The sequence below is a fragment of the Schistocerca cancellata genome, unplaced genomic scaffold (genome assembly GCF_023864275.1).
Source record: "Schistocerca cancellata isolate TAMUIC-IGC-003103 unplaced genomic scaffold, iqSchCanc2.1 HiC_scaffold_319, whole genome shotgun sequence".
Taxonomy (NCBI): Eukaryota; Metazoa; Arthropoda; class Insecta; order Orthoptera; family Acrididae; genus Schistocerca; species Schistocerca cancellata.
In genome coordinates this window covers 1-20,265 of record NW_026046337.1, presented here as the reverse complement: position 1 = coordinate 20,265, position 20,265 = coordinate 1, and the positions used below count along the sequence as shown (strand labels likewise).

Here is a 20,265-nt window from a genome sequence, read left to right as displayed (position 1 = left end):
GGCGTTGAGCGCCTACAGCGCCATCGCCTTCGGCCTCTGGTGGCAGGAGGGTAGCCGACACATCGCGGCGTGAATGAAACGCAGCGCAACGCGGTGGTGGTGTAACGGTCAGCATGGTTGCTTCCCAAGCAGTTGATCCGGGTTCGATTCCCGGCCACCGCACAAAAGGTACTTTTTTCTTCTACGGGTATTCCACGTAACGAAACGCGATCTTCGAAACTGTGAAGTGTCGCGGTAAGAATAGTTTTCCCTCGCCCCTCGTCTCAGTCCGTGCTGCCAGGGCGCTAGTCTGCGGGTTTCGTTTCTCAGTATCGTGTGTCTCCATGTGTCGACTTGTCTCGACTTTGCTCGGCTGACGCGAAAGCTGACGCTTGGAAATGGGCATATATGTAGAGGGCAGGCGCGAGAAACGACTGGGAGAGACCAAAAAACGACAAACACACGACAGAACCTTTCATTTTATTGTGGCCACAGGTTCGCCCCTTAGTGTACCGAGAGGCAAGAGTGGCGTCAGCGTGCGGGACCGCATCATTATCGCTAAGCAACAACGAAACCGAAGGAAAAATGCAAAATGAAAGGAGCCAACAGCACGTCGAATTCCCAGCCGAGCACGCACCCAAGTACTAACCACGGCCAACGATTCTTAACGCCGGTGAACAGACGACAACCGCTGCACTACGCGCGGTATGGCCGTTGGCGACAGTATCGCGCAACGTGTAGACATCTTACTTCTTGTGAAGATCGCTTGTTATTTACCTGGCAGTGTCACGCTGGAGGAAGCATTGTCTTTTAGGGGAGAAAAGTGAAATGGCACTTGGTGCGGTCAAATACGCGGCCTTTGTGTTCACAGCACGACGCTCTAACTTACTCAGCTATCGAGCTACGCAATGTGGCACGTCTGCAGTCCAATACCCGATCGACCGTCTCATCCACCTTTATTACTGCCCTGACACACATTTAAACACATATATGCTTTCGTTCACGTTTGCTCGCCTGATGCTTGGTCCCCAAAAATTACAACACAAAGAAATCGTAAATGCCGTGAGAATAACCAAGACTCAGCAACCAAAAGTATGGTCGGCTACCGGGAATCGAATCCGGGCCTCGTGGCTGAAAGCCATTTCTCCTAACAGCTTTCCATTCTTTCTGACCGCCAGACAATCAGACTTGCAAGGCAAGCACCATAGTCACTGCCGTCTCTAGTAGTATCTGTGGAACCTGTTCCCGCGTAATTTACTTGTTTTCCCGCATGTACGAAATTGGTAGTTTTGGAATATTTAAAATGCATTGTCAGATGTGGGGTTCGAACCCACGCTCCCCTTCGGGAACCAGAGCTTAAATCTGGCGCCTTAGACCGCTCGGCCAATCTGACGTGTGAGCGTACGCTCTCTACTACCGTCGTTTCTAGGTACATCACCAGAGCCTGACTGCGAAATTAGCGTGTTTTTTCTTGTGTGGAGGAAATACGTTGGTTTTAGAGTATTTAAAACGAATTGTCAGATGTCAGGTTGCACCCCACCCTCACTTTCGGGAACCACTGCTTAAATATGGTGCCTTAAACCATTGTTTTCCATCGCCATCTGTCTTGAGCAGAACTGTAGTTATCAATATTCACATTGACGCAGAGAAAACAAAAAACGACAGAAAAGGCCGTTCCCTAGCAACGGCTACGCTGTGCATTTCGCCCTCAGGGGAAGCTAATGATATGCTCCAGTCGAGCATCAAACTAACCAACTTAATATTGTGATACCTAGGCGCTTTCTCCTTCTGGATTGGCACACATATGCTGAATCGTCTCTGGATCATCAGTAAGTGCGTCACATTAGATATTTGTTTTATCGCCCTGCTGTAAATTAAAGGGCAGTTTTTCAACGGCTGTCAGTTCTGCTTCTAGCTACGCTACATCGCCCTAGCAGCACCTACGCACTGCCTTCAGATGTGCTCACCTCCGCCCTGGCGTTGAGCGCCTACAGCGCCATCGCCTTCGGCCTCTGGTGGCAGGAGGGTAGCCGACACATCGCGGCGTGAATGAAACGCAGCGCAACGCGGTGGTGGTGTAACGGTCAGCATGGTTGCTTCCCAAGCAGTTGATCCGGGTTCGATTCCCGGCCACCGCACAAAAGGTACTTTTTTCTTCTACGGGTATTCCACGTAACGAAACGCGATCTTCGAAACTGTGAAGTGTCGCGGTAAGAATAGTTTTCCCTCGCCCCTCGTCTCAGTCCGTGCTGCCAGGGCGCTAGTCTGCGGGTTTCGTTTCTCAGTATCGTGTGTCTCCATGTGTCGACTTGTCTCGACTTTGCTCGGCTGACGCGAAAGCTGACGCTTGGAAATGGGCATATATGTAGAGGGCAGGCGCGAGAAACGACTGGGAGAGACCAAAAAACGACAAACACACGACAGAACCTTTCATTTTATTGTGGCCACAGGTTCGCCCCTTAGTGTACCGAGAGGCAAGAGTGGCGTCAGCGTGCGGGACCGCATCATTATCGCTAAGCAACAACGAAACCGAAGGAAAAATGCAAAATGAAAGGAGCCAACAGCACGTCGAATTCCCAGCCGAGCACGCACCCAAGTACTAACCACGGCCAACGATTCTTAACGCCGGTGAACAGACGACAACCGCTGCACTACGCGCGGTATGGCCGTTGGCGACAGTATCGCGCAACGTGTAGACATCTTACTTCTTGTGAAGATCGCTTGTTATTTACCTGGCAGTGTCACGCTGGAGGAAGCATTGTCTTTTAGGGGAGAAAAGTGAAATGGCACTTGGTGCGGTCAAATACGCGGCCTTTGTGTTCACAGCACGACGCTCTAACTTACTCAGCTATCGAGCTACGCAATGTGGCACGTCTGCAGTCCAATACCCGATCGACCGTCTCATCCACCTTTATTACTGCCCTGACACACATTTAAACACATATATGCTTTCGTTCACGTTTGCTCGCCTGATGCTTGGTCCCCAAAAATTACAACACAAAGAAATCGTAAATGCCGTGAGAATAACCAAGACTCAGCAACCAAAAGTATGGTCGGCTACCGGGAATCGAATCCGGGCCTCGTGGCTGAAAGCCATTTCTCCTAACAGCTTTCCAATCTTTCTGACCGCCAGACAATCAGACTTGCAAGGCAAGCACCATAGCCACTGCCGTCTCTAGTAGAATCTGTGGAACCTGTTCCCGCGTAATTTACTTGTTTTCCCGCATGTACGAAATTGGTAGTTTTGGAATATTTAAAATGCATTGTCAGATGTGGGGTTCGAACCCACGCTCCCCTTCGGGAACCAGAGCTTAAATCTGGCGCCTTAGACCGCTCGGCCAATCTGACGTGTGAGCGTACGCTCTCTACTACCGTCGTTTCTAGGTACATCACCAGAGCCTGACTGCGAAATTAGCGTGTTTTTTCTTGTGTGGAGGAAATACGTTGGTTTTAGAGTATTTAAAACGAATTGTCAGATGTCAGGTTGCACCCCACCCTCACTTTCGGGAACCACTGCTTAAATATGGTGCCTTAAACCATTGTTTTCCATCGCCATCTGTCTTGAGCAGAACTGTAGTTATCAATATTCACATTGACGCAGAGAAAACAAAAAACGACAGAAAAGGCCGTTCCCTAGCAACGGCTACGCTGTGCATTTCGCCCTCAGGGGAAGCTAATGATATGCTCCAGTCGAGCATCAAACTAACCAACTTAATATTGTGATACCTAGGCGCTTTCTCCTTCTGGATTGGCACACATATGCTGAATCGTCTCTGGATCATCAGTAAGTGCGTCACATTAGATATTTGTTTTATCGCCCTGCTGTAAATTAAAGGGCAGTTTTTCAACGGCTGTCAGTTCTGCTTCTAGCTACGCTACATCGCCCTAGCAGCACCTACGCACTGCCTTCAGATGTGCTCACCTCCGCCCTGGCGTTGAGCGCCTACAGCGCCATCGCCTTCGGCCTCTGGTGGCAGGAGGGTAGCCGACACATCGCGGCGTGAATGAAACGCAGCGCAACGCGGTGGTGGTGTAACGGTCAGCATGGTTGCTTCCCAAGCAGTTGATCCGGGTTCGATTCCCGGCCACCGCACAAAAGGTACTTTTTTCTTCTACGGGTATTCCACGTAACGAAACGCGATCTTCGAAACTGTGAAGTGTCGCGGTAAGAATAGTTTTCCCTCGCCCCTCGTCTCAGTCCGTGCTGCCAGGGCGCTAGTCTGCGGGTTTCGTTTCTCAGTATCGTGTGTCTCCATGTGTCGACTTGTCTCGACTTTGCTCGGCTGACGCGAAAGCTGACGCTTGGAAATGGGCATATATGTAGAGGGCAGGCGCGAGAAACGACTGGGAGAGACCAAAAAACGACAAACACACGACAGAACCTTTCATTTTATTGTGGCCACAGGTTCGCCCCTTAGTGTACCGAGAGGCAAGAGTGGCGTCAGCGTGCGGGACCGCATCATTATCGCTAAGCAACAACGAAACCGAAGGAAAAATGCAAAATGAAAGGAGCCAACAGCACGTCGAATTCCCAGCCGAGCACGCACCCAAGTACTAACCACGGCCAACGATTCTTAACGCCGGTGAACAGACGACAACCGCTGCACTACGCGCGGTATGGCCGTTGGCGACAGTATCGCGCAACGTGTAGACATCTTACTTCTTGTGAAGATCGCTTGTTATTTACCTGGCAGTGTCACGCTGGAGGAAGCATTGTCTTTTAGGGGAGAAAAGTGAAATGGCACTTGGTGCGGTCAAATACGCGGCCTTTGTGTTCACAGCACGACGCTCTAACTTACTCAGCTATCGAGCTACGCAATGTGGCACGTCTGCAGTCCAATACCCGATCGACCGTCTCATCCACCTTTATTACTGCCCTGACACACATTTAAACACATATATGCTTTCGTTCACGTTTGCTCGCCTGATGCTTGGTCCCCAAAAATTACAACACAAAGAAATCGTAAATGCCGTGAGAATAACCAAGACTCAGCAACCAAAAGTATGGTCGGCTACCGGGAATCGAATCCGGGCCTCGTGGCTGAAAGCCATTTCTCCTAACAGCTTTCCAATCTTTCTGACCGCCAGACAATCAGACTTGCAAGGCAAGCACCATAGTCACTGCCGTCTCTAGTAGTATCTGTGGAACCTGTTCCCGCGTAATTTACTTGTTTTCCCGCATGTACGAAATTGGTAGTTTTGGAATATTTAAAATGCATTGTCAGATGTGGGGTTCGAACCCACGCTCCCCTTCGGGAACCAGAGCTTAAATCTGGCGCCTTAGACCGCTCGGCCAATCTGACGTGTGAGCGTACGCTCTCTACTACCGTCGTTTCTAGGTACATCACCAGAGCCTGACTGCGAAATTAGCGTGTTTTTTCTTGTGTGGAGGAAATACGTTGGTTTTAGAGTATTTAAAACGAATTGTCAGATGTCAGGTTGCACCCCACCCTCACTTTCGGGAACCACTGCTTAAATATGGTGCCTTAAACCATTGTTTTCCATCGCCATCTGTCTTGAGCAGAACTGTAGTTATCAATATTCACATTGACGCAGAGAAAACAAAAAACGACAGAAAAGGCCGTTCCCTAGCAACGGCTACGCTGTGCATTTCGCCCTCAGGGGAAGCTAATGATATGCTCCAGTCGAGCATCAAACTAACCAACTTAATATTGTGATACCTAGGCGCTTTCTCCTTCTGGATTGGCACACATATGCTGAATCGTCTCTGGATCATCAGTAAGTGCGTCACATTAGATATTTGTTTTATCGCCCTGCTGTAAATTAAAGGGCAGTTTTTCAACGGCTGTCAGTTCTGCTTCTAGCTACGCTACATCGCCCTAGCAGCACCTACGCACTGCCTTCAGATGTGCTCACCTCCGCCCTGGCGTTGAGCGCCTACAGCGCCATCGCCTTCGGCCTCTGGTGGCAGGAGGGTAGCCGACACATCGCGGCGTGAATGAAACGCAGCGCAACGCGGTGGTGGTGTAACGGTCAGCATGGTTGCTTCCCAAGCAGTTGATCCGGGTTCGATTCCCGGCCACCGCACAAAAGGTACTTTTTTCTTCTACGGGTATTCCACGTAACGAAACGCGATCTTCGAAACTGTGAAGTGTCGCGGTAAGAATAGTTTTCCCTCGCCCCTCGTCTCAGTCCGTGCTGCCAGGGCGCTAGTCTGCGGGTTTCGTTTCTCAGCATCGTGTGTCTCCATGTGTCGACTTGTCTCGACTTTGCTCGGCTGACGCGAAAGCTGACGCTTGGAAATGGGCATATATGTAGAGGGCAGGCGCGAGAAACGACTGGGAGAGACCAAAAAACGACAAACACACGACAGAACCTTTCATTTTATTGTGGCCACAGGTTCGCCCCTTAGTGTACCGAGAGGCAAGAGTGGCGTCAGCGTGCGGGACCGCATCATTATCGCTAAGCAACAACGAAACCGAAGGAAAAATGCAAAATGAAAGGAGCCAACAGCACGTCGAATTCCCAGCCGAGCACGCACCCAAGTACTAACCACGGCCAACGATTCTTAACGCCGGTGAACAGACGACAACCGCTGCACTACGCGCGGTATGGCCGTTGGCGACAGTATCGCGCAACGTGTAGACATCTTACTTCTTGTGAAGATCGCTTGTTATTTACCTGGCAGTGTCACGCTGGAGGAAGCATTGTCTTTTAGGGGAGAAAAGTGAAATGGCACTTGGTGCGGTCAAATACGCGGCCTTTGTGTTCACAGCACGACGCTCTAACTTACTCAGCTATCGAGCTACGCAATGTGGCACGTCTGCAGTCCAATACCCGATCGACCGTCTCATCCACCTTTATTACTGCCCTGACACACATTTAAACACATATATGCTTTCGTTCACGTTTGCTCGCCTGATGCTTGGTCCCCAAAAATTACAACACAAAGAAATCGTAAATGCCGTGAGAATAACCAAGACTCAGCAACCAAAAGTATGGTCGGCTACCGGGAATCGAATCCGGGCCTCGTGGCTGAAAGCCATTTCTCCTAACAGCTTTCCATTCTTTCTGACCGCCAGACAATCAGACTTGCAAGGCAAGCACCATAGTCACTGCCGTCTCTAGTAGTATCTGTGGAACCTGTTCCCGCGTAATTTACTTGTTTTCCCGCATGTACGAAATTGGTAGTTTTGGAATATTTAAAATGCATTGTCAGATGTGGGGTTCGAACCCACGCTCCCCTTCGGGAACCAGAGCTTAAATCTGGCGCCTTAGACCGCTCGGCCAATCTGACGTGTGAGCGTACGCTCTCTACTACCGTCGTTTCTAGGTACATCACCAGAGCCTGACTGCGAAATTAGCGTGTTTTTTCTTGTGTGGAGGAAATACGTTGGTTTTAGAGTATTTAAAACGAATTGTCAGATGTCAGGTTGCACCCCACCCTCACTTTCGGGAACCACTGCTTAAATATGGTGCCTTAAACCATTGTTTTCCATCGCCATCTGTCTTGAGCAGAACTGTAGTTATCAATATTCACATTGACGCAGAGAAAACAAAAAACGACAGAAAAGGCCGTTCCCTAGCAACGGCTACGCTGTGCATTTCGCCCTCAGGGGAAGCTAATGATATGCTCCAGTCGAGCATCAAACTAACCAACTTAATATTGTGATACCTAGGCGCTTTCTCCTTCTGGATTGGCACACATATGCTGAATCGTCTCTGGATCATCAGTAAGTGCGTCACATTAGATATTTGTTTTATCGCCCTGCTGTAAATTAAAGGGCAGTTTTTCAACGGCTGTCAGTTCTGCTTCTAGCTACGCTACATCGCCCTAGCAGCACCTACGCACTGCCTTCAGATGTGCTCACCTCCGCCCTGGCGTTGAGCGCCTACAGCGCCATCGCCTTCGGCCTCTGGTGGCAGGAGGGTAGCCGACACATCGCGGCGTGAATGAAACGCAGCGCAACGCGGTGGTGGTGTAACGGTCAGCATGGTTGCTTCCCAAGCAGTTGATCCGGGTTCGATTCCCGGCCACCGCACAAAAGGTACTTTTTTCTTCTACGGGTATTCCACGTAACGAAACGCGATCTTCGAAACTGTGAAGTGTCGCGGTAAGAATAGTTTTCCCTCGCCCCTCGTCTCAGTCCGTGCTGCCAGGGCGCTAGTCTGCGGGTTTCGTTTCTCAGCATCGTGTGTCTCCATGTGTCGACTTGTCTCGACTTTGCTCGGCTGACGCGAAAGCTGACGCTTGGAAATGGGCATATATGTAGAGGGCAGGCGCGAGAAACGACTGGGAGAGACCAAAAAACGACAAACACACGACAGAACCTTTCATTTTATTGTGGCCACAGGTTCGCCCCTTAGTGTACCGAGAGGCAAGAGTGGCGTCAGCGTGCGGGACCGCATCATTATCGCTAAGCAACAACGAAACCGAAGGAAAAATGCAAAATGAAAGGAGCCAACAGCACGTCGAATTCCCAGCCGAGCACGCACCCAAGTACTAACCACGGCCAACGATTCTTAACGCCGGTGAACAGACGACAACCGCTGCACTACGCGCGGTATGGCCGTTGGCGACAGTATCGCGCAACGTGTAGACATCTTACTTCTTGTGAAGATCGCTTGTTATTTACCTGGCAGTGTCACGCTGGAGGAAGCATTGTCTTTTAGGGGAGAAAAGTGAAATGGCACTTGGTGCGGTCAAATACGCGGCCTTTGTGTTCACAGCACGACGCTCTAACTTACTCAGCTATCGAGCTACGCAATGTGGCACGTCTGCAGTCCAATACCCGATCGACCGTCTCATCCACCTTTATTACTGCCCTGACACACATTTAAACACATATATGCTTTCGTTCACGTTTGCTCGCCTGATGCTTGGTCCCCAAAAATTACAACACAAAGAAATCGTAAATGCCGTGAGAATAACCAAGACTCAGCAACCAAAAGTATGGTCGGCTACCGGGAATCGAATCCGGGCCTCGTGGCTGAAAGCCATTTCTCCTAACAGCTTTCCATTCTTTCTGACCGCCAGACAATCAGACTTGCAAGGCAAGCACCATAGTCACTGCCGTCTCTAGTAGTATCTGTGGAACCTGTTCCCGCGTAATTTACTTGTTTTCCCGCATGTACGAAATTGGTAGTTTTGGAATATTTAAAATGCATTGTCAGATGTGGGGTTCGAACCCACGCTCCCCTTCGGGAACCAGAGCTTAAATCTGGCGCCTTAGACCGCTCGGCCAATCTGACGTGTGAGCGTACGCTCTCTACTACCGTCGTTTCTAGGTACATCACCAGAGCCTGACTGCGAAATTAGCGTGTTTTTTCTTGTGTGGAGGAAATACGTTGGTTTTAGAGTATTTAAAACGAATTGTCAGATGTCAGGTTGCACCCCACCCTCACTTTCGGGAACCACTGCTTAAATATGGTGCCTTAAACCATTGTTTTCCATCGCCATCTGTCTTGAGCAGAACTGTAGTTATCAATATTCACATTGACGCAGAGAAAACAAAAAACGACAGAAAAGGCCGTTCCCTAGCAACGGCTACGCTGTGCATTTCGCCCTCAGGGGAAGCTAATGATATGCTCCAGTCGAGCATCAAACTAACCAACTTAATATTGTGATACCTAGGCGCTTTCTCCTTCTGGATTGGCACACATATGCTGAATCGTCTCTGGATCATCAGTAAGTGCGTCACATTAGATATTTGTTTTATCGCCCTGCTGTAAATTAAAGGGCAGTTTTTCAACGGCTGTCAGTTCTGCTTCTAGCTACGCTACATCGCCCTAGCAGCACCTACGCACTGCCTTCAGATGTGCTCACCTCCGCCCTGGCGTTGAGCGCCTACAGCGCCATCGCCTTCGGCCTCTGGTGGCAGGAGGGTAGCCGACACATCGCGGCGTGAATGAAACGCAGCGCAACGCGGTGGTGGTGTAACGGTCAGCATGGTTGCTTCCCAAGCAGTTGATCCGGGTTCGATTCCCGGCCACCGCACAAAAGGTACTTTTTTCTTCTACGGGTATTCCACGTAACGAAACGCGATCTTCGAAACTGTGAAGTGTCGCGGTAAGAATAGTTTTCCCTCGCCCCTCGTCTCAGTCCGTGCTGCCAGGGCGCTAGTCTGCGGGTTTCGTTTCTCAGCATCGTGTGTCTCCATGTGTCGACTTGTCTCGACTTTGCTCGGCTGACGCGAAAGCTGACGCTTGGAAATGGGCATATATGTAGAGGGCAGGCGCGAGAAACGACTGGGAGAGACCAAAAAACGACAAACACACGACAGAACCTTTCATTTTATTGTGGCCACAGGTTCGCCCCTTAGTGTACCGAGAGGCAAGAGTGGCGTCAGCGTGCGGGACCGCATCATTATCGCTAAGCAACAACGAAACCGAAGGAAAAATGCAAAATGAAAGGAGCCAACAGCACGTCGAATTCCCAGCCGAGCACGCACCCAAGTACTAACCACGGCCAACGATTCTTAACGCCGGTGAACAGACGACAACCGCTGCACTACGCGCGGTATGGCCGTTGGCGACAGTATCGCGCAACGTGTAGACATCTTACTTCTTGTGAAGATCGCTTGTTATTTACCTGGCAGTGTCACGCTGGAGGAAGCATTGTCTTTTAGGGGAGAAAAGTGAAATGGCACTTGGTGCGGTCAAATACGCGGCCTTTGTGTTCACAGCACGACGCTCTAACTTACTCAGCTATCGAGCTACGCAATGTGGCACGTCTGCAGTCCAATACCCGATCGACCGTCTCATCCACCTTTATTACTGCCCTGACACACATTTAAACACATATATGCTTTCGTTCACGTTTGCTCGCCTGATGCTTGGTCCCCAAAAATTACAACACAAAGAAATCGTAAATGCCGTGAGAATAACCAAGACTCAGCAACCAAAAGTATGGTCGGCTACCGGGAATCGAATCCGGGCCTCGTGGCTGAAAGCCATTTCTCCTAACAGCTTTCCAATCTTTCTGACCGCCAGACAATCAGACTTGCAAGGCAAGCACCATAGTCACTGCCGTCTCTAGTAGTATCTGTGGAACCTGTTCCCGCGTAATTTACTTGTTTTCCCGCATGTACGAAATTGGTAGTTTTGGAATATTTAAAATGCATTGTCAGATGTGGGGTTCGAACCCACGCTCCCCTTCGGGAACCAGAGCTTAAATCTGGCGCCTTAGACCGCTCGGCCAATCTGACGTGTGAGCGTACGCTCTCTACTACCGTCGTTTCTAGGTACATCACCAGAGCCTGACTGCGAAATTAGCGTGTTTTTTCTTGTGTGGAGGAAATACGTTGGTTTTAGAGTATTTAAAACGAATTGTCAGATGTCAGGTTGCACCCCACCCTCACTTTCGGGAACCACTGCTTAAATATGGTGCCTTAAACCATTGTTTTCCATCGCCATCTGTCTTGAGCAGAACTGTAGTTATCAATATTCACATTGACGCAGAGAAAACAAAAAACGACAGAAAAGGCCGTTCCCTAGCAACGGCTACGCTGTGCATTTCGCCCTCAGGGGAAGCTAATGATATGCTCCAGTCGAGCATCAAACTAACCAACTTAATATTGTGATACCTAGGCGCTTTCTCCTTCTGGATTGGCACACATATGCTGAATCGTCTCTGGATCATCAGTAAGTGCGTCACATTAGATATTTGTTTTATCGCCCTGCTGTAAATTAAAGGGCAGTTTTTCAACGGCTGTCAGTTCTGCTTCTAGCTACGCTACATCGCCCTAGCAGCACCTACGCACTGCCTTCAGATGTGCTCACCTCCGCCCTGGCGTTGAGCGCCTACAGCGCCATCGCCTTCGGCCTCTGGTGGCAGGAGGGTAGCCGACACATCGCGGCGTGAATGAAACGCAGCGCAACGCGGTGGTGGTGTAACGGTCAGCATGGTTGCTTCCCAAGCAGTTGATCCGGGTTCGATTCCCGGCCACCGCACAAAAGGTACTTTTTTCTTCTACGGGTATTCCACGTAACGAAACGCGATCTTCGAAACTGTGAAGTGTCGCGGTAAGAATAGTTTTCCCTCGCCCCTCGTCTCAGTCCGTGCTGCCAGGGCGCTAGTCTGCGGGTTTCGTTTCTCAGCATCGTGTGTCTCCATGTGTCGACTTGTCTCGACTTTGCTCGGCTGACGCGAAAGCTGACGCTTGGAAATGGGCATATATGTAGAGGGCAGGCGCGAGAAACGACTGGGAGAGACCAAAAAACGACAAACACACGACAGAACCTTTCATTTTATTGTGGCCACAGGTTCGCCCCTTAGTGTACCGAGAGGCAAGAGTGGCGTCAGCGTGCGGGACCGCATCATTATCGCTAAGCAACAACGAAACCGAAGGAAAAATGCAAAATGAAAGGAGCCAACAGCACGTCGAATTCCCAGCCGAGCACGCACCCAAGTACTAACCACGGCCAACGATTCTTAACGCCGGTGAACAGACGACAACCGCTGCACTACGCGCGGTATGGCCGTTGGCGACAGTATCGCGCAACGTGTAGACATCTTACTTCTTGTGAAGATCGCTTGTTATTTACCTGGCAGTGTCACGCTGGAGGAAGCATTGTCTTTTAGGGGAGAAAAGTGAAATGGCACTTGGTGCGGTCAAATACGCGGCCTTTGTGTTCACAGCACGACGCTCTAACTTACTCAGCTATCGAGCTACGCAATGTGGCACGTCTGCAGTCCAATACCCGATCGACCGTCTCATCCACCTTTATTACTGCCCTGACACACATTTAAACACATATATGCTTTCGTTCACGTTTGCTCGCCTGATGCTTGGTCCCCAAAAATTACAACACAAAGAAATCGTAAATGCCGTGAGAATAACCAAGACTCAGCAACCAAAAGTATGGTCGGCTACCGGGAATCGAATCCGGGCCTCGTGGCTGAAAGCCATTTCTCCTAACAGCTTTCCAATCTTTCTGACCGCCAGACAATCAGACTTGCAAGGCAAGCACCATAGTCACTGCCGTCTCTAGTAGTATCTGTGGAACCTGTTCCCGCGTAATTTACTTGTTTTCCCGCATGTACGAAATTGGTAGTTTTGGAATATTTAAAATGCATTGTCAGATGTGGGGTTCGAACCCACGCTCCCCTTCGGGAACCAGAGCTTAAATCTGGCGCCTTAGACCGCTCGGCCAATCTGACGTGTGAGCGTACGCTCTCTACTACCGTCGTTTCTAGGTACATCACCAGAGCCTGACTGCGAAATTAGCGTGTTTTTTCTTGTGTGGAGGAAATACGTTGGTTTTAGAGTATTTAAAACGAATTGTCAGATGTCAGGTTGCACCCCACCCTCACTTTCGGGAACCACTGCTTAAATATGGTGCCTTAAACCATTGTTTTCCATCGCCATCTGTCTTGAGCAGAACTGTAGTTATCAATATTCACAATGACGCAGAGAAAACAAAAAACGACAGAAAAGGCCGTTCCCTAGCAACGGCTACGCTGTGCATTTCGCCCTCAGGGGAAGCTAATGATATGCTCCAGTCGAGCATCAAACTAACCAACTTAATATTGTGATACCTAGGCGCTTTCTCCTTCTGGATTGGCACACATATGCTGAATCGTCTCTGGATCATCAGTAAGTGCGTCACATTAGATATTTGTTTTATCGCCCTGCTGTAAATTAAAGGGCAGTTTTTCAACGGCTGTCAGTTCTGCTTCTAGCTACGCTACATCGCCCTAGCAGCACCTACGCACTGCCTTCAGATGTGCTCACCTCCGCCCTGGCGTTGAGCGCCTACAGCGCCATCGCCTTCGGCCTCTGGTGGCAGGAGGGTAGCCGACACATCGCGGCGTGAATGAAACGCAGCGCAACGCGGTGGTGGTGTAACGGTCAGCATGGTTGCTTCCCAAGCAGTTGATCCGGGTTCGATTCCCGGCCACCGCACAAAAGGTACTTTTTTCTTCTACGGGTATTCCACGTAACGAAACGCGATCTTCGAAACTGTGAAGTGTCGCGGTAAGAATAGTTTTCCCTCGCCCCTCGTCTCAGTCCGTGCTGCCAGGGCGCTAGTCTGCGGGTTTCGTTTCTCAGCATCGTGTGTCTCCATGTGTCGACTTGTCTCGACTTTGCTCGGCTGACGCGAAAGCTGACGCTTGGAAATGGGCATATATGTAGAGGGCAGGCGCGAGAAACGACTGGGAGAGACCAAAAAACGACAAACACACGACAGAACCTTTCATTTTATTGTGGCCACAGGTTCGCCCCTTAGTGTACCGAGAGGCAAGAGTGGCGTCAGCGTGCGGGACCGCATCATTATCGCTAAGCAACAACGAAACCGAAGGAAAAATGCAAAATGAAAGGAGCCAACAGCACGTCGAATTCCCAGCCGAGCACGCACCCAAGTACTAACCACGGCCAACGATTCTTAACGCCGGTGAACAGACGACAACCGCTGCACTACGCGCGGTATGGCCGTTGGCGACAGTATCGCGCAACGTGTAGACATCTTACTTCTTGTGAAGATCGCTTGTTATTTACCTGGCAGTGTCACGCTGGAGGAAGCATTGTCTTTTAGGGGAGAAAAGTGAAATGGCACTTGGTGCGGTCAAATACGCGGCCTTTGTGTTCACAGCACGACGCTCTAACTTACTCAGCTATCGAGCTACGCAATGTGGCACGTCTGCAGTCCAATACCCGATCGACCGTCTCATCCACCTTTATTACTGCCCTGACACACATTTAAACACATATATGCTTTCGTTCACGTTTGCTCGCCTGATGCTTGGTCCCCAAAAATTACAACACAAAGAAATCGTAAATGCCGTGAGAATAACCAAGACTCAGCAACCAAAAGTATGGTCGGCTACCGGGAATCGAATCCGGGCCTCGTGGCTGAAAGCCATTTCTCCTAACAGCTTTCCAATCTTTCTGACCGCCAGACAATCAGACTTGCAAGGCAAGCACCATAGTCACTGCCGTCTCTAGTAGTATCTGTGGAACCTGTTCCCGCGTAATTTACTTGTTTTCCCGCATGTACGAAATTGGTAGTTTTGGAATATTTAAAATGCATTGTCAGATGTGGGGTTCGAACCCACGCTCCCCTTCGGGAACCAGAGCTTAAATCTGGCGCCTTAGACCGCTCGGCCAATCTGACGTGTGAGCGTACGCTCTCTACTACCGTCGTTTCTAGGTACATCACCAGAGCCTGACTGCGAAATTAGCGTGTTTTTTCTTGTGTGGAGGAAATACGTTGGTTTTAGAGTATTTAAAACGAATTGTCAGATGTCAGGTTGCACCCCACCCTCACTTTCGGGAACCACTGCTTAAATATGGTGCCTTAAACCATTGTTTTCCATCGCCATCTGTCTTGAGCAGAACTGTAGTTATCAATATTCACAATGACGCAGAGAAAACAAAAAACGACAGAAAAGGCCGTTCCCTAGCAACGGCTACGCTGTGCATTTCGCCCTCAGGGGAAGCTAATGATATGCTCCAGTCGAGCATCAAACTAACCAACTTAATATTGTGATACCTAGGCGCTTTCTCCTTCTGGATTGGCACACATATGCTGAATCGTCTCTGGATCATCAGTAAGTGCGTCACATTAGATATTTGTTTTATCGCCCTGCTGTAAATTAAAGGGCAGTTTTTCAACGGCTGTCAGTTCTGCTTCTAGCTACGCTACATCGCCCTAGCAGCACCTACGCACTGCCTTCAGATGTGCTCACCTCCGCCCTGGCGTTGAGCGCCTACAGCGCCATCGCCTTCGGCCTCTGGTGGCAGGAGGGTAGCCGACACATCGCGGCGTGAATGAAACGCAGCGCAACGCGGTGGTGGTGTAACGGTCAGCATGGTTGCTTCCCAAGCAGTTGATCCGGGTTCGATTCCCGGCCACCGCACAAAAGGTACTTTTTTCTTCTACGGGTATTCCACGTAACGAAACGCGATCTTCGAAACTGTGAAGTGTCGCGGTAAGAATAGTTTTCCCTCGCCCCTCGTCTCAGTCCGTGCTGCCAGGGCGCTAGTCTGCGGGTTTCGTTTCTCAGCATCGTGTGTCTCCATGTGTCGACTTGTCTCGACTTTGCTCGGCTGACGCGAAAGCTGACGCTTGGAAATGGGCATATATGTAGAGGGCAGGCGCGAGAAACGACTGGGAGAGACCAAAAAACGACAAACACACGACAGAACCTTTCATTTTATTGTGGCCACAGGTTCGCCCCTTAGTGTACCGAGAGGCAAGAGTGGCGTCAGCGTGCGGGACCGCATCATTATCGCTAAGCAACAACGAAACCGAAGGAAAAATGCAAAATGAAAGGAGCCAACAGCACGTCGAATTCCCAGCCGAGCACGCACCCAAGTACTAACCACGGCCAACGATTCTTAACGCCGGTGAACAGACGACAACCGCTGCACTACGCGCGGTATGGCCGTTGGCGACAGTATCGCGCAACGTGTAGACATCTTACTTCTTGTGAAGATCGCTTGTTATTTACCTGGCAGTGTCACGCTGGAGGAAGCATTGTCTTTTAGGGGAGAAAAGTGAAATGGCACTTGGTGCGGTCAAATACGCGGCCTTTGTGTTCACAGCACGACGCTCTAACTTACTCAGCTATCGAGCTACGCAATGTGGCACGTCTGCAGTCCAATACCCGATCGACCGTCTCATCCACCTTTATTACTGCCCTGACACACATTTAAACACATATATGCTTTCGTTCACGTTTGCTCGCCTGATGCTTGGTCCCCAAAAATTACAACACAAAGAAATCGTAAATGCCGTGAGAATAACCAAGACTCAGCAACCAAAAGTATGGTCGGCTACCGGGAATCGAATCCGGGCCTCGTGGCTGAAAGCCATTTCTCCTAACAGCTTTCCATTCTTTCTGACCGCCAGACAATCAGACTTGCAAGGCAAGCACCATAGTCACTGCCGTCTCTAGTAGTATCTGTGGAACCTGTTCCCGCGTAATTTACTTGTTTTCCCGCATGTACGAAATTGGTAGTTTTGGAATATTTAAAATGCATTGTCAGATGTGGGGTTCGAACCCACGCTCCCCTTCGGGAACCAGAGCTTAAATCTGGCGCCTTAGACCGCTCGGCCAATCTGACGTGTGAGCGTACGCTCTCTACTACCGTCGTTTCTAGGTACATCACCAGAGCCTGACTGCGAAATTAGCGTGTTTTTTCTTGTGTGGAGGAAATACGTTGGTTTTAGAGTATTTAAAACGAATTGTCAGATGTCAGGGTTGCACCCACCCCTCACTTTCGGGAACCACTGCTTAAATATGGTGCCTTAAACCATTGTTTTCCATCGCCATCTGTCTTGAGCAGAACTGTAGTTATCAATATTCACATTGACGCAGAGAAAACAAAAAACGACAGAAAAGGCCGTTCCCTAGCAACGGCTACGCTGTGCATTTCGCCTCAGGGGAAGCTAATGATATGCTCCAGTCGAGCATCAAACTAACCAACTTAATATTGTGATACCTAGGCGCTTTCTCCTTCTGATTGGCACACATATGCTGAATCGTCTCTGGATCCATCAGTAAGGCGTCACATTAGATATTTGTTTTATCGCCCTGCTGTAAATTAAAGGGCAGTTTTTCAACGGCTGTCAGTTCTGCTTCTAGCTACGCTACATCGCCCTAGCAGCACCTACGCACTGCCTTCAGATGTGCTCACCTCCGCCCTGGCGTTGAGCGCCTACAGCGCCATCGCCTTCGGCCTCTGGTGGCAGGAGGGTAGCCGACACATCGCGGCGTGAATGAAACGCAGCGCAACGCGGTGGTGGTGTAACGGTCAGCATGGTTGCTTCCCAAGCAGTTGATCCGGGTTCGATTCCCGGCCACCGCACAAAAGGTACTTTTTTCTTCTACGGGTATTCCACGTAACGAAACGCGATCTTCGAAACTGTGAAGTGTCGCGGTAAGAATAGTTTTCCCTCGCCCCCTCGTCTCAGTCCGTGCTGCCAGGGCGCTAGTCTGCGGGTTTCGTTTCTCAGCATCGTGTGTCTCCATGTGTCGACTTGTCTCGACTTTGCTCGGCTGACGCGAAAGCTGACGCTTGGAAATGGGCATATATGTAGAGGGCAGGGCGCGAGAAACGACTGGGAGAGACCAAAAAACGACAAACACACGACAGAACCTTTCATTTTATTGTGGCCACAGGTTCGCCCCTTAGTGTACCGAGAGGCAAGAGTGGCGTCAGCGTGCGGGACCGCATCATTATCGCTAAGCAACAACGAAACCGAAGAAAAATGCAAAATGAAAGGAGCCAACAGCACGTCGAATTCCCAGCCGAGCACGCACCCAAGTACTAACCACGGCCAACGATTCTTAACGCCGGTGAACAGACGACAACCGCTGCACTACGCGCGGTATGGCCGTTGGCGACAGTATCGCGCAACGTGTAGACATCTTACTTCTTGTGAAGATCGCTTGTTATTTACCTGGCAGTGTCACGCTGGAGGAAGCATTGTCTTTTAGGGGAGAAAAGTGAAATGGCACTTGGTGCGGTCAAATACGCGGCCTTTGTGTTCACAAGCACGACGCTCTAACTTACTCAGCTATCGAGCTACGCAATGTGGCACGTCTGCAGTCCAATACCGATCGACCGTCTCATCCACCTTTATTACTGCCCTGACACACATTTAAACACATATATGCTTTCGTTCACGTTTGCTCGCCTGATGCTTGGTCCCCAAAAATTACAACACAAAGAAATCGTAAATGCCGTGAGAATAACCAAGACTCAGCAACCAAAAGTATGGTCGGCTACCGGGAATCGAATCCGGGCCTCGTGGCTGAAAGCCATTTCTCCTAACAGCTTTCCATTCTTTCTGACCGCCAGACAATCAGACTTGCAAGGCAAGCACCATAGTCACTGCCGTCTCTAGTAGTATCTGTGGAACCTGTTCCCGCGTAATTTACTTGTTTTCCCGCATGTACGAAATTGGTAGTTTTGGAATATTTAAAATGCATTGTCAGATGTGGGGTTCGAACCCACGCTCCCCTTCGGGAACCAGAGCTTAAATCTGCGCCTTAGACCGCTCGGCCAATCTGACGTGTGAGCGTACGCTCTCTACTACCGTCGTTTCTAGGTACATCACCAGAGCCTGACTGCGAAATTAGCGTGTTTTTTCTTGTGTGGAGGAAATACGTTGGTTTTAGAGTATTTAAAACGAATTGTCAGATGTCAGGTTGCACCCCACCCTCACTTTCGGGAACCACTGCTTAAATATGGTGCCTTAAACCATTGTTTTCCATCGCCATCTGTCTTGAGCAGAACTGTAGTTATCAATATTCACATTGACGCAGAGAAAACAAAAAACGACAGAAAAGGCCGTTCCCTAGCAACGGCTACGCTGTGCATTTCGCCCTCAGGGGAAAGCCTAATGATATGCTCCAGTCGAGCATCAAACTAACCAACTTAATATTGTGATACCTAGGCGCTTTCTCCTTCTGGATTGGCACACATATGCTGAATCGTCTCTGGATCATCAGTAAGTGCGTCACATTAGATATTTGTTTTATCGCCCTGCTGTAAATTAAAGGGCAGTTTTTCAACGGCTGTCAGTTCTGCTTCTAGCTACGCTACATCGCCCTAGCAGCACCTACGCACTGCCTTCAGATGTGCTCACCTCCGCCCTGGCGTTGAGCGCCTACAGCGCCATCGCCTTCGGCCTCTGGTGGCAGGAGGGTAGCCGACACATCGCGGCGTGAATGAAACGCAGCGCAACGCGGTGGTGGTGTAACGGTCAGCATGGTTGCTTCCCAAGCAGTTGATCCGGGTTCGATTCCCGGCCACCGCACAAAAGGTACTTTTTTCTTCTACGGGTATTCCACGTAACGAAACGCGATCTTCGAAACTGTGAAGTGTCGCGGTAAGAATAGTTTTCCCTCGCCCCTCGTCTCAGTCCGTGCTGCCAGGGCGCTAGTCTGCGGGTTTCGTTTCTCAGCATCGTGTGTCTCCATGTGTCGACTTGTCTCGACTTTGCTCGGCTGACGCGAAAGCTGACGCTTGGAAATGGGCATATATGTAGAGGGCAGGCGCGAGAAACGACTGGGAGAGACCAAAAAACGACAAACACACGACAGAACCTTTCATTTTATTGTGGCCACAGGTTCGCCCCTTAGTGTACCGAGAGGCAAGAGTGGCGTCAGCGTGCGGGACCGCATCATTATCGCTAAGCAACAACGAAACCGAAGGAAAAATGCAAAATGAAAGGAGCCAACAGCACGTCGAATTCCCAGCCGAGCACGCACCCAAGTACTAACCACGGCCAACGATTCTTAACGCCGGTGAACAGACGACAACCGCTGCACTACGCGCGGTATGGCCGTTGGCGACAGTATCGCGCAAC

At 50.1% G+C, this 20,265-nt stretch overlaps 21 non-coding genes across 21 annotated transcripts; 11 read left to right on the top strand and 10 right to left on the bottom strand.

Moving 5' to 3' along the window:
• The first annotated feature begins 90 nt into the window (after positions 1 to 90).
• Positions 91 to 162, top strand: Trnag-ccc (transfer RNA glycine (anticodon CCC)). The gene has a single exon. It is a non-coding gene; the product is annotated as a tRNA-Gly (tRNA).
• A 1,126-nt stretch (positions 163 to 1,288) lies between these two features.
• Trnal-uaa (transfer RNA leucine (anticodon UAA)) lies at positions 1,289 to 1,372 on the bottom strand. Its single transcript has one exon. It is a non-coding gene; the product is annotated as a tRNA-Leu (tRNA).
• Positions 1,373 to 2,045: 673 nt separating this feature from the next.
• On the top strand, positions 2,046 to 2,117 carry Trnag-ccc (transfer RNA glycine (anticodon CCC)). Its single transcript has one exon. It is a non-coding gene; the product is annotated as a tRNA-Gly (tRNA).
• Positions 2,118 to 3,243: 1,126 nt separating this feature from the next.
• On the bottom strand, positions 3,244 to 3,327 carry Trnal-uaa (transfer RNA leucine (anticodon UAA)). Its single transcript has one exon. It is a non-coding gene; the product is annotated as a tRNA-Leu (tRNA).
• Positions 3,328 to 4,000: 673 nt separating this feature from the next.
• Trnag-ccc (transfer RNA glycine (anticodon CCC)) lies at positions 4,001 to 4,072 on the top strand. Its single transcript has one exon. It is a non-coding gene; the product is annotated as a tRNA-Gly (tRNA).
• A 1,126-nt stretch (positions 4,073 to 5,198) lies between these two features.
• Trnal-uaa (transfer RNA leucine (anticodon UAA)) lies at positions 5,199 to 5,282 on the bottom strand. The gene has a single exon. It is a non-coding gene; the product is annotated as a tRNA-Leu (tRNA).
• A 673-nt stretch (positions 5,283 to 5,955) lies between these two features.
• Trnag-ccc (transfer RNA glycine (anticodon CCC)) lies at positions 5,956 to 6,027 on the top strand. The gene has a single exon. It is a non-coding gene; the product is annotated as a tRNA-Gly (tRNA).
• Positions 6,028 to 7,153: 1,126 nt separating this feature from the next.
• Positions 7,154 to 7,237, bottom strand: Trnal-uaa (transfer RNA leucine (anticodon UAA)). The gene has a single exon. It is a non-coding gene; the product is annotated as a tRNA-Leu (tRNA).
• Positions 7,238 to 7,910: 673 nt separating this feature from the next.
• Positions 7,911 to 7,982, top strand: Trnag-ccc (transfer RNA glycine (anticodon CCC)). Its single transcript has one exon. It is a non-coding gene; the product is annotated as a tRNA-Gly (tRNA).
• Positions 7,983 to 9,108: 1,126 nt separating this feature from the next.
• Positions 9,109 to 9,192, bottom strand: Trnal-uaa (transfer RNA leucine (anticodon UAA)). The gene has a single exon. It is a non-coding gene; the product is annotated as a tRNA-Leu (tRNA).
• A 673-nt stretch (positions 9,193 to 9,865) lies between these two features.
• On the top strand, positions 9,866 to 9,937 carry Trnag-ccc (transfer RNA glycine (anticodon CCC)). The gene has a single exon. It is a non-coding gene; the product is annotated as a tRNA-Gly (tRNA).
• A 1,126-nt stretch (positions 9,938 to 11,063) lies between these two features.
• Positions 11,064 to 11,147, bottom strand: Trnal-uaa (transfer RNA leucine (anticodon UAA)). Its single transcript has one exon. It is a non-coding gene; the product is annotated as a tRNA-Leu (tRNA).
• Positions 11,148 to 11,820: 673 nt separating this feature from the next.
• Positions 11,821 to 11,892, top strand: Trnag-ccc (transfer RNA glycine (anticodon CCC)). The gene has a single exon. It is a non-coding gene; the product is annotated as a tRNA-Gly (tRNA).
• Positions 11,893 to 13,018: 1,126 nt separating this feature from the next.
• On the bottom strand, positions 13,019 to 13,102 carry Trnal-uaa (transfer RNA leucine (anticodon UAA)). The gene has a single exon. It is a non-coding gene; the product is annotated as a tRNA-Leu (tRNA).
• A 673-nt stretch (positions 13,103 to 13,775) lies between these two features.
• Trnag-ccc (transfer RNA glycine (anticodon CCC)) lies at positions 13,776 to 13,847 on the top strand. Its single transcript has one exon. It is a non-coding gene; the product is annotated as a tRNA-Gly (tRNA).
• Positions 13,848 to 14,973: 1,126 nt separating this feature from the next.
• On the bottom strand, positions 14,974 to 15,057 carry Trnal-uaa (transfer RNA leucine (anticodon UAA)). The gene has a single exon. It is a non-coding gene; the product is annotated as a tRNA-Leu (tRNA).
• A 673-nt stretch (positions 15,058 to 15,730) lies between these two features.
• On the top strand, positions 15,731 to 15,802 carry Trnag-ccc (transfer RNA glycine (anticodon CCC)). The gene has a single exon. It is a non-coding gene; the product is annotated as a tRNA-Gly (tRNA).
• Positions 15,803 to 16,928: 1,126 nt separating this feature from the next.
• Positions 16,929 to 17,012, bottom strand: Trnal-uaa (transfer RNA leucine (anticodon UAA)). Its single transcript has one exon. It is a non-coding gene; the product is annotated as a tRNA-Leu (tRNA).
• Positions 17,013 to 17,684: 672 nt separating this feature from the next.
• Trnag-ccc (transfer RNA glycine (anticodon CCC)) lies at positions 17,685 to 17,756 on the top strand. Its single transcript has one exon. It is a non-coding gene; the product is annotated as a tRNA-Gly (tRNA).
• A 1,127-nt stretch (positions 17,757 to 18,883) lies between these two features.
• Positions 18,884 to 18,966, bottom strand: Trnal-uaa (transfer RNA leucine (anticodon UAA)). Its single transcript has one exon. It is a non-coding gene; the product is annotated as a tRNA-Leu (tRNA).
• Positions 18,967 to 19,641: 675 nt separating this feature from the next.
• Trnag-ccc (transfer RNA glycine (anticodon CCC)) lies at positions 19,642 to 19,713 on the top strand. Its single transcript has one exon. It is a non-coding gene; the product is annotated as a tRNA-Gly (tRNA).
• Positions 19,714 to 20,265: the final 552 nt, after the last annotated feature.